Source organism: Serinus canaria, chromosome 3, assembly GCF_022539315.1.
Source record: "Serinus canaria isolate serCan28SL12 chromosome 3, serCan2020, whole genome shotgun sequence".
In the NCBI taxonomy this organism is placed as follows: domain Eukaryota; kingdom Metazoa; phylum Chordata; class Aves; order Passeriformes; family Fringillidae; genus Serinus; species Serinus canaria.
Genome location: NC_066316.1, coordinates 27,705,688 through 27,718,537, shown reverse-complemented (window position 1 = coordinate 27,718,537; position 12,850 = coordinate 27,705,688).

Here is a 12,850-nt window from a genome sequence, read left to right as displayed (position 1 = left end):
AAGAAGCTTTCTTACTAGTAGTTTAAAATGTATTTTACAGTCTTGTGTGGAGCTTGGTGCTTCAATAAACTTACCGTAGTGACTGGCTATGCCCACTATCTGTAGACATTGTGAACTGGATGTTGACCTAGTTCAATAGTTGACCTAAAATTAAAATTCCTTGTTCGGACAACTAAACCTGTTTGCTTTCTTTTAATTATTTTGGAGTTTATTCCCTGTCAGTTGCTACATTGGGGTAACTTAGTCTCACACTTGGGCTTTTCTGAAACTGCCATATCTGAGTTGCCATTCAGAATGCAGTCAGCTCAAAGTACAGAAGGAAAACGTTCTCTTCCTCATTTGTTATTGAGCATGACTGTACTTCTAGCACTAGTTTTCTGTCAAGGTTTAATTTTTTTTTAAAGTGGAAGACAAACTTGGTTTCTACCAAGGACGAATCCAAGAACTCAAAAGAATGCCAGAGGCTGCTCGTGCCCATTGCTTCTCTACTCTCCTGGCAACAACTGCCTTGACTGTACATATGCTGTATGGTTATCTTGTTTGGGGATTCTGCTGGCCTTGAAACAAAGCATTGGCCCCCCTGCCTCTGGGTACCACTCAGTGGTCCCAGCTGAGCAGTTACCTAATGTTTTAAAACTGTTCCAATCATCTTTGATGTATTTATAAATGCAGTGAGCATCTAAAATTAGGACAGCTGTTCAATCCAAATTCAGGAGCACTTAATCAAGTGTTTATGGTCACTGATCTTAAAGCTCTGCTCTCTGAGGACTACGAACAGCTCTGTTAGTTTTCCAGAGAAGGCTTGTCAAGTGTTTTGATAGCCAGCATCAGAATTGCTTAGGACTGCTGTTTGTATGCTGGCAGTCTGATTCAGGAAGCTTATGCAGTCTAAATTTCCTAGCAGTTAGGATTTGCCTTCTAGAAAATAAGCAATCAAACTGACACTTCCTACCCGGCCTTCATCCTGTGCTTCTAAGAGCTTGGGGCAAGACATAGGATGGCACAGGTTGAGGAGAATTTTCCAGAAGCATCAGAACAAACCACTTGAGATGCTGAATTTCTGGAGTATTGGATGTCTCATTTTTATAGGTAAGTAATGCAAACAGGGATCTGACAAGAATTTTTGGTTTAGCCAGTCTGGTGCCTTGATTTTCAGTAGGTTGGGAATCTCACTTAACCCATTCAGTCTTCTGCTCCAGCTCAGCATGCACGTTGAAATATCTAAGGTGAAAAGGGGAAGTTCTTCTCCAATGGGACATCACAGTATCCCAACATTCAGAGTTAGAAGGGACCCACAAGGATGATGAAAGACTACCTTAGCTAAGAAGGAGAATGGCCTTTGTTAAGATGAATGTGTGAGAAGGCCACTTTTATTCACAGTCACTTAAGCTATTCCCTGCTTGGGGTGTTCTAGTCTCAGGAATCAAAGCTTCTGGTTTTGTTTAGGGTGAGTGTCCATGTTGATGTTAGGTAAATGAAATGCCTGATTTCTAGGTCAGTAATGGAAGTCTTACAGCCCTGTTTACTTAATTCTTTAACTGCAGGATGGGAGTGGTAGATTTCAGGACTTCCTGCTAATGGAAGACTGTCTTTTGAGAGAGAGTAAGTCAAGTGTGGAAGCTAATGGCATGGGTCACGAACCTTTTGGCTGAGCTGCGCTTGCAGGTGCTTTTGCAATTGTGCAACAGGCCTTGGGTCACTTTAGGCAGTTTTCTGGATGTTTGTGTGTGTGTGTAGGAACACTGACATTTCAAGTTTGGCTTCTGACAGCTTTACAAGAGACAATCCATCATCCTGTCAAATAGTGTGGAGGTTCTCATGTTCTGTTCCAGCTAAAACAAAAGCCTTTGTGGCACAACAGTGCAGTAGAACAGCTGGTGGTGTTTTAGTCCAAATTAGATTGTGAGGTGGGAGATCTTGGGCTCAAAGACTTCTCCCTGTGTAGGCCTAGGGGGATATCATACTGATCCCTGATATTAGGGAATGAAGACAGCCAGATTAATCTTAGTAGCATCCCTGTCAAGGGAAGATGGGCATAGATTTGAAAATACTCTCTGAGTGGGACAAAACACTTCTTTTACAGGAAGTGGTAAAACACAGATGTGGAATCTGTACAGATTCACAACCCAGCTGATGATGTGCTGGGCAAATGTTTCCAGCAGCTCCTGCTTTGAGCAGGGAGTTGGGCTAGGTAATCTCAAGAGGTTTGCAAACTAAATTATTCCAGAAGTGCTCCTGCTAGCTTTCCTGGGCTTACTGTTGTGTCCAACCCTACCTTCATCTGGTGATCCTTCCAGTGAAAGAGGATCAACAGCTGCATGCCACAGCCTGGTAAGTTTTAGAGTTGGTCTCTAACTCACCCTAGTAGCGTTAGGAATCTCCAGGCAGGACTAAGACACTGCCTTGAGGTTGTAGGTGAGCCATCCTGAAAAAACTTCTCATCACTTGTGGCTGTGGAGTTTTGATAGGGGAAATACATGGCTGGATGAGTAATAGTAGTAGCTGGTCAATTTGCAGCCTGTTAGGATAGCATTTAATAAATTAATGATAGCTAATGGGTAAAGGAGAAGGTTAGTGAGGATTAAGGGCCTGCTAATAAGATCAGTCTTATTATTTGGGTGATACTATAGCTTAGAAGGCAAACGAGCAGGTAATGCAGGAGTGCAGCTGGTGGCCCTGCTGCAGGCAATGCACCCTGGGTGTTCTGGCCTTCAGCCCTTGTGCTCTCGGGGCTAAGGCAGCAGTGTCTGCTGCTCTGGTGGGGTGGGCCGCTCTTGGGAATTTTCACCAGCAACCAACAAGTAATAAAATTACTGCTTTCCTGCATTTATGTGTGTCACTTCTGTGACTATACTGTGTTTTTTGGACTCAGTCCAGTTAAGAGAAAAACTGGTTTGCTAACTGTTGAGTAACTGAGGGGAGTTCCCATAATCTCCTTGCCAGCCATTTCCAGTGGTGGTGGGTGGGAAATACTAGAGACACTTGAAAATTTCTCCTTCAAATACTGCTGTTAAAAATGCCTTTTCTTTGGAAGTTTTCATGCTGTAATAGACAATTAAGGAAGTTTAACTCAGTTTTTTAAATCAGACTTCAGTTAAAAACATTCAGCTCTGCAAAACTTCTGTAAAATTGAGTCTTGAAAAGTAATCTTTTTTTACAATTTTTTTTTTACCAATGAGAATAGTAGATATTTGAGATGGCAATGTATATTCATATTCTGGGGGATGCAATGTGAGTATAAAGAAAAAAATGTCATCTTCAACCGAAGGGGACAATTCTGAAACTTGTGTACTATATTTTATACCTGTGCTTAACAGAACCTTGGAAAGGAGGTTGAATTGTCTTTGGGATAGAGAAAGAGATAACGGAGAATTTGAGAGTTCTCTTTTCTATTAATACTTACCTTTTATCATTAGTACAGATGTGTGATTGGAATGAGGAGAACTAGCTTATATTTGCTCCAGTTTCTGGCTTTAAAAAAAAAAGTTCTCTCCTACAAGGAACAAGGATAGCTTGTCAGGTTCCCTGTTTACTCTGTTTTTGAAGAATTCATAGTTGATAGCTGTGTATAGACTAAAAAATAAGGGGTTTTAGGACTTACACTAAGTTTGTGAAGAAAATACAGAAATTACTGGAGTAGTGATGAGGACCTTAGTTGTCCAGTTTCCTCTAAGGGCAAGTCTGATGTCATAGTGTCATCTTTGGATGATGTAAAATAGCATATTGAAATGGTTGACTCCCTTCTACCTACTCCTTAGAAAAATAATTCCTATGCATTTTCAAATATTAACTATGGAGAAGAGAGCATTTATTTCAGTGTCCTGAATTTGAGAGTCCTGAGATACAGTTCAAGAAATTGTGCAAAGATCAACTGGGACACCTTCAACACAGAAGATTCAGTGAAAGATGACTTTAGCAGTAATAGCCTAAAGATGAGGCATATTCCCTGCACAACTTGGGTGATGTGACACAATAGCTCCTGATGACATTATTGAGAGTTTCAGCTTCAAGCTGTTGAAGAATGGGTCTGCTTTTTACTTTTACTGGGGGTGCTGTATGTCTGCAGAGTAGCAGATAGTTCCTGCTCCAAGATCCCACCATTCAAACAGGATATCATGCAGTGTTCTGCAGCAACTGCACACTAATACTTGGCTTTTTCAGGAGGAGCTGAACAAGAAATTATAGTGAAAAAAGGAGCTGGAAAAGAAAGGGGGTGAAAGAATATAAAATTAGGAGAACAGCATGAGAGGAAGACAAAAGTTTGATGCAAATGTCATAATTGGTGCAAGATGAATCCACCACTATTTTCTGAATAATAGCAACAATCTAGGGCTGGAACCCCTGCCTTGTTCCTGCTGGGTGTTCTCAAATGGCAAGGGTGGTAGCTGGGTTTATACATTTCTAATGGCCCCCAAAGTTGGAATGGAGAATTTAGATTGTTCCAGTTGCATAATCTTCGTCTTGCAGATCAGACCTTTGGGTAGGCACGTACTTGCTCAGGAGTTAAACTTGCCTATTAGTAAACCAGTACTTTTACCAGTAGCAATTGACACCCTGATGAGCAAACAATGCCAACTCCCCATTCAGTACCTCTCCCTTAAGTCATTTAGGTATCACCATCTTGTGCTGGCTGGTTCCTTGCGTCGAGGCAACCCCTCAGAGGTCAGGCAGGTATTCCCCTTCCTTCCAGGTCTGACAGGTTTAGAATTTGGATAGTTGCTGACTGTATCATCACTACAGCACATCCCTGGTCCTGTGGTACCTTCTTAAAAGGCACATGCTTTTTGGCCACCAGAGAAGTGCTACTAATGGCTCTTGAGAGAAGGAATTTCTGCTAGCTTTTTATGTGTCTGGAATTGCAGAGAAGTTGTCTCTTTCTGGAGTGAGAGCTAGTTTATTTTTTTAAACTAAGCAGAGAGTTTTTTTCACCCTGCTAAGATACACAGCTCTTGAAATAAAATGGGAAGAAGAGGATCAGCTCTCTCCCATCTTCCCACTCTGTCATGATTTCTGAACCATTAGATGATTTGCAACCCTGGGAAGGCTGTGGGGTTTCACAGGCCCTTCTAGTTTTAAGGTCTTTAAGACTCTAGGTACCATATTTTTTTCCCTATTAAATAACCACTGTTTTTCAATGACTAATTAAACCAGAGGCTTTTGAAAGACCTGTGAAGCTCTCTGTGTCTGAAGTGGAAATGCAGAGTCTTTTATTGCTGCCAAATTAGTCAGACAGACTAGGAAAATCATAATTTAAGGTCTACTCTAAAGCTCTATGGTCAGTGTAGTCTTTACATTGATCCAAAAATGTCTTGAATATGCTTAAAAATAAAGCTTCCTAATGAATGGGGATGTGTGACAATTTCCAATAATTTGGAATTGATTCACAAAGCAATGTAATATGTCATTAGAATTTTTCCTTTTTTGAAGATGCTAGAATTAAAACACTGCATAATTGATTTGCATTTTCAGCTCTGAGAATGCTAGGCATTTTTCCATGGAGTTAATAATGGCATTTATTTATACATGCATTCCACTTTAAAAGGCTGCCAAGATAAAAAGTATTAGAGGATTGTCTTCTGTTGACTCTCTGAGGAAGTCATCCCCACCAGGCAGATTAAAAGCCAGTTTGGAAGTTCATCTGAAAGCCAAGAGCAAACGAGCACTTTAGTAATTCTTCTTGTCGTTTTAATGATTCATTATTCTACCAGCAGGCCAAGTTCCTTCATTTTTGAAATGGACTGTGATGCCCAGGCTAATCATGAAGGGAAGCTACGCCTCTGCTAACTTTTCCATCCCCTTGCATCATAGCAGCATAACTGGGTTGATGCTGTGGGGGTTTCTGCAGGCAGTAGCTGCCCTAAAACCTCTAAAATCCTTTTGTGGTTCTTTGCTGGGTCTTGGAAGGAATGCTACAAAGTAATCTCCTCTGTCAGCTTTGCTTTCCCTTGAATTTGCCTGTGTTCTGCCTTTCCCCAAGGAAGCATTAGCTAAGGAGACCCATCTCCACATACCCTGAAGAAATCTTCATGTGGTCCGAGCTGGAGGACCCTAAATTGCCATGATGGAGATTCATCATTCATCTGGCATAAATTGCACTTGAACATGGGTGTTACTGCCGACATTCTGATAAATTCTCTTTGGCTACTGAAGAGACATATAAAATGCTTCTGCTGTTTTACTCTTCTTAAAAAGTAATCAATGAAACTGGGGAAAACAGGGAAAGGGGTTTGTATGCATTGTCCTTGCTTTCTTGGCTGCCTCTATCTAAAGATAAGTCTGCTTCCATGTTAGCAGTTGAAAAATAATTAAAATCAGTCATTTGCTTGTGAAGCAGATTGGAAGTATTATCAAGCCTGAGACCTTATTTCTCATCTGCATTTGAGAGAAAAGCATGTCCTTGCATTCTGTGAAGTGTAGGCAAGCAGTTAATGAGGTAATATACTGAGTGTTCTTAAGCAAACTGGCAGTTTTCAGAGAACATCTGATGCAATTACATTTTCTATCAGGAGCATGGGGAAAATGCATCCCCTATTCAAATGTGTATGTTTATGTCTTCAGCCCTCTCTTCTGCACTGAGCCAAAGCAGCCTGTTTTCCCCAAAAATGCTGAGAGTTACATCCATTCACTGTTTGCTTAGCAGGATGAAAGGAGTCATGTAAGTGGTTTCCTCCACTTCAGCTGGGCCTTTTTTCTTCAAAGGGAAAAGGCAGATTCTAACTTGCCAATCATCCCAAATGGCAAAATTTCACTTCCAATCTAGTACAACTCTGAAGAATACTCCAGCCTGTTCGGACAAGAGGCTTGTCTCAGCTTTTCATAGCTCTGGATTGTTTTGCTATTTCAATAATTTTTGTAAGAATCTATAATTTCACTGATGAAACAATTAGGATGCCACATTGGTTTGTGCTTTCATCAGCTTTTCAGTAATTAAAATAAAGACAAATAGAGACTTTCCATTTCCAATCTGCCTTTAGAGAAAAAACTGCACAAGAAACTCAACTTACCTGGTCCATCAGCCAATACTAATGGTAGTTATGCCATGTGACATTGCCTGCAAGAAGCCCAACTCAACAAGTGAAGCCCACACACAGTTTCAAAGGAGAAGGCAGAGGAAGGTTGCCTATCTATCTGTAAACCACGGATTTGCATCTTGCTACTAAGTGCTTTTGTGTGCTTTCTTCCTGTTTCTGGAGGTATGACAGGGACAATGTTAGCAACATACTGGTTTAAAAGCACTGTGAAGAAATCCCAGCACCTTATGTTGTAAAGACAAGGTAAGCATTTATGCACAGATGAGAAATAGTAGCTGTGGCTCTCTTTCAGAGTGTAAGTGGGTGGAGGTTCTAGGAATTGTTTTTTTCTGGCTAAACATGACAAGTAATATCTGCTAGAGTTGAACTAGATCAGCAATGAAATTTTCCCCTTTAGGATGATAGGTTAGTTAAAAGGGCATCTGCCTATCCCGTTTGAAGAAAAACGGCCCAACTCAAGTGGAGGTTACCATCTGAGATTTAAAATATGTTCCTCAGAATATTTTGCTTTTGTGTTTTCACAACTTTCATGTACAGAAGTAGGTTGGCTGCGTTTTTTTTAATTCCCGCAGGGAGACATTTGAGTGTTGTAGGTAAAGGCACGCTTTTTTTTTTTTTCATATTAGTCCTATTTCTTCAGTTCTCACCACCAGTCTCCCTTTTGTGGATGCAAGAAAGCTCCAAATAAATCTACTTATTTACTTTTTGAGTTTTTGTGAAAACCACAGACACTGATGCTACTCCCTCTTGGTCTTATTTTCTATTCAAAATGCAGAGCTGGTGTGTTTAAGTGTTTGATAACTCCAGCTATTCTGACCTTTTTGGGTCCACAGTCATTCTTGTGAAATTACTTCTGAACAGTGGAGTTAAAATTAAATTGTCTATCCTTGTGGCAGTACTCTGTCCTGAATCTCTGTGCTTGAGAACAGGAGACTGTCTAGTGTGACAGGTACAGAGCAAAAAAGCTTTTCACCTCTTGAACAGAGATTTTATTTACCTCTTCAGTGAAGCTTAGAAGACTGTTCAGGGCACCTACAGAAGACTACTGAATACAGCCTACATGAACCTGTGGCCATGCAGAAAACAGCCCCATTTCAGATCCTTACTGTTGCTCATGGTATGTGTATGTTCTAATTCACTCATCACGGGGAGGGTCTATCTCCTCTGCTAACTTGCAACCTCAAAGTAGATCCTAGCAAGGAAATTCTTTTCCAGGCTTACTTGTTTGGCACAGTGCAGCAATGTCAGTAATATGGAGATGAAAACAAAAGTGGCATATGAATTTTGAGCCACTCAGTCAAGCTTCCCACAGCAATAAATCCAACATTCTCAGCTCAATTTGAATTAACTTACCAAAGAGGTCTTTGGCTATTTGCCATTTATAATTCTTCTATTTTTGTTTGAAGACATAAGTCTTAATTTTTTTCTTAGAGCTGCTTTTTTCCCCCAAAACATTCTCTACTATAGCAGAGCAGTTTTGTGCAATTAGTTAATTATAAAAAGCACTTTAGAAAATCAGTGGAGCCTTAGCTTTATGGGGAGCTGTGCTTAAGCAAGAACAGAACCCTGAAAAATACCTATACAAGAGGATTTGCATACCCATGAGTCAATTTCTACCTTCAGTTCCACCACATTGTTCTTCTCTGTCATGTGGAGGTCTGGGAAGTAGCTTGAAGGTCTTGTCATCGTGCTGTCCCTGCTGACTTGCTTCCAGGATATTAACAGAATATCATGGCATTAAACCCTCAGCTCTCTTCCAGCTCCTAGGTTTGCATGCAAGTAAATCAGATGAAAATTTTATGATAGGAAAACTGATTTATGTAGTACAACATTGAAGCACACCTGTGACTTCCATTTATGTGCTTCCACTAAAGGCCACTGAAATCTCTTTTTTGATTTCAGTGGTATCTGGATCAAGCCCTCAGTCTTGACCATCTGTGGGGCTGGTCCTGATACAGTATGTTCTTAAGGATAGGATTCATTTCATCCCCATTTAATAAAGCAATTAAGTGTGTGATTAACTTGAGTAAGAGGTGAAGCCTATGCTAAAAATCAAGCATGAGCTTTGCTGAACTGGGACATAAATATTAATTTGCTTTAGAGGCTGTCCTCACTCAGCAGCTGGAAAATAAGGCATCTTCAGACACACAGCCCTGGTAGATATCACTGTGCATACAGATCTTTTCAGACCACAGCTATCTAAAATCCAACCATTTTGAAGAAAAACACTCTGGCTTGTTTGTGCCTTGTCATGTACATGGGTCCTTTATTTTACTGTAAATTTGGCTACAGTGCCTGAGTGTACTCATAATGACAGCCAGTTATTTCAAAGTAAAAACTGGTAGAAATTATTGATAAAACACAAACAGCGTCAACAGTGCCTTAACTCACCATAATTGCTTCTTTTTCAGTCCAGGTGGTTTGTTTTGTTCTGCAGTCCCGAGGACCTCAAAAATTTACTTCAGTAAGTACTATGCAAATGAATATTTCCACTAATAAAATATTCATGGACATCTGAAATGCAAAACATGTACATAAATTGACGTGTGTTTGCTGAGGCATAGGAGCTCTATGTGTGACCTGAGCCACATGAGAAGTAATTCAAATGAGCTTAGCACTAGCTGAGCTGGCAATCCAGAGAGCTGTGAGGGGCTGCCTTTTTTAAATAAACTTGAACTTGCCAGAGACTAGAGACACTGCTAAATGAGATCCAGTGAATGGCTCTGTAGTGGCCTATGGAGTTATGTCCTCCACGTACCGGCAGTCTTGGAAGTTGCCCCTTTCCACAGAAAAACCAGCAGAACAGGAGGTGTGCCCCACCCCAGCTGCTTTCCTGCCACAGTCTGCTTCTTGCTTCAAACTGCAGGTGAAGTGAAATTTTACCTAAACCAACAGACTTGACACTGAAGCTCTTGAGGCACTGAGTACATTCTCTTGACATCACTGTGAGCACGGCAACCACAAATATGGTGTTAGTAACTCCTTAAATTGTTGCAAAAAGGTGTGATAAGTTCATCTATTAATACCTTGACAATCAATATCAACTTCCTCTCAGCTGATGTGGGAGGTCCTGTTACCCCCATGACTTAGACCTGTGGCTTTTGTGCTCTGTGGCATGCCAGGGCATTGGTCTTTTAAGCACAGCTTGCAAAGAACTGTATTGCAGGAATTGTCTTTTCAATTGCAATGAGATGGCTGCCAAAAAAGGGGAAACTCGTCAGCTCGTGTTTATGGGATTTACAGCCAAAATATCTTCAGATGGCTACTAAAACACTTTAGTGTTTCCTTTTGTGATTATTCAGCCTTGAAGGTTGTTTCTGGTGTGCATAGGGAAAAGCAATATATGTTAACTATCCTCTAAAAAAACAGACAAGTTAGACAGTGTTTTATTTCTTCCCTTCTAAGGGTTTCAAAGAACTAAGAGTATCTGCCAGATTTACAAGGAGGGTGTGTTTTGGTGGTGTGGCTAAACTGAATTCAGATGGTAGATGAGCCCAAAGGATGAATATTTCTGCAGCTGAAAACAGGAGCGAGTGCATTGGATGCATATCATGTCCATGTGGCAGAAAAAAAACCTGTAAAATTTCCTTCTTGCTTAAATTACAATTCCATAAAATTAAAATGCCTTCAGCTCTTTCAGTATTGAGGCCAACTCTAATCTCTTCAGTAGTAGCGTGACTTCTCTGGCCTCTGTAATACAATTCCTGATTTACTGCAAGAGATCAAGCTCAAGGCCACTGCAGCTCCATTTTACTACTCCATTCAATGTGTTGTGTATGTTGTTTATTAAATTGTCAGCTATCACTGCACAGGCAATATCAACTGTGTAACTATAATTCCCACCTGTGGGTTTGGCACCCCACTGATTAGCCCTCTAGTCACATTCCTCCCAGTAAAGAAAAAATAGCCAAAAAATAAAGGGCCCCCAAATCTGCAGCTTTGATGTATTCTCACTGAAGAATGCTCAAGTTACCATGCCACTGGAGTGTTACAGAAGGGGCAATCACTTCAGACAGAGAGACTGGGGTTTAAAAGCTGGTGTCTTCAGTTTACCTGACTGAATTTGCTAGACTGAAAGTGCAAGTGTGACTGCAGTCTCTTCTTCCAGCAGAACTAGATGATGGGCCATGCTGAGCAGCTGGAAAATGACAATGTCTGCAGTCATTACTACACTTCACAAAATGGACATCTGTTGTGGGCTGAGCTGGGCACCTAAGGGAATCCCTACACGATCTTCTGCAGGAAGGCTTAGGCTTTCTCTGCCCACATCCCAAGCAGGAGCGTGCTGCAGACTGGAGAGAACCCAAGCAGCCATGTTAGGAGGGCAATAAGCATGAATTAATATTCCCAGCCTCCCAGCAGCATTACTAGGTCAGGTTTGGCACTTTACTCCTGAGAACTATGCTCCTGGCTCCAAGCAGCTCATGTCTGGGAGACACAGCTCAGCAGCACCCGAGTGTGACACAGGCAGGAGTGATGGAAGAGATGAACAAAGTGCCTGAATGAAGCATCTCACCTCCCACACCCCAGAGTGCTGTGGACTGTACATCCAATGCCCGGGTGCTTTGTTCTTTGCTCCCTTCATAGGGATCATGGACAGCAGCATTTCATTTTGCTTTTAGGTATGGCATCATCAGTGTGGCAACATCCAAAATGGCACTAAATAACAATGTGTTACTTTGGATCTTCCACAAGGACCAGAATTTGACTTTGCAAAAAATCACATTTTGTTAGGAAACGTGTTAGGGGTCTATTAACCTCTCCACAGCTGACACTCAAGGCCATGTGTGCAGCACTTGGTTACAATGCCACTAAACCTGGTAATTTAATTATGGGATGCCAGTCCTTTCTTCACTGTTGTGAAGTGAACATAGTCATCACTTGTTCCTATTTTTGCATGAAAATGATTCATAATGTAGAATGTACTGTACTACAAAAGGGATGGAAGAAAATAGTTCCATGATACATGTTGGGAGACAGAAGCAATGGCTTGCTGCTGTGATTCACGCTTGTACTGCCCAGGCATTCCAAAAATGCTTTTCTTCACAATTAGCCACAGAATCTGTAAACCATAAAAGGAAAATCATCAGTTTAACAGCAAGTGATTCCGGCTGGCTGCTTGAAATAAAGGAAGGTGATAATTCATGGAGCAAGTAAAATATCAAAATTAACTGGACATTTTCTCCTAATTAACTTTACAATCAGGCAGCCCACAGTGGCAGTCTTTGCTCTGAAACTGAAAAGACTTACTGTGCTTCAAGAATTGATCCGGTCTGATGAGAACCAATCAATCCCTGGTACTTATTATGGTGTGTCTGTGGCACAGTGCCCTCTGTGCAGCCGCCTGTTGAGGACAGGGGCACGTAAGGGATTGGCTGGACTGCAGCCCTGCTCCCCTGCCCACATATTCCCTGTGGAACAGACTTGGCAGAGAGAAGGCAGTGAGTAGGCTGAGCCCTGGCAGATTGCTCTTCCCCCAGCACAACAAAAAAGTGAAAACAACATTGCTGAGAGCACTCAGCTGGATGTCAGCTGAAATATGAAAATGTGGGTGTTGCTTCCCTCAACAAGCCTTTTTGCATTTTCGGGACCTCCTCAAGCTTGGCATAACTAGGTATGTCTCAAGGACAACTTGCTCCTTCCAAGGTTTTTTATGAGGTCTGTGGACCTGTCATCTTTGATTAGGAGAAATTTACAGTTACAAGACCGGGGGAACTGGAGCTATAGCTAATGACGCCCCTCTTACAATTTATAAGCAGAATATTTATTGACACATGCCTCCTGAGAGGTTCCATGTACTTGGGAATGACTCTGGGAAA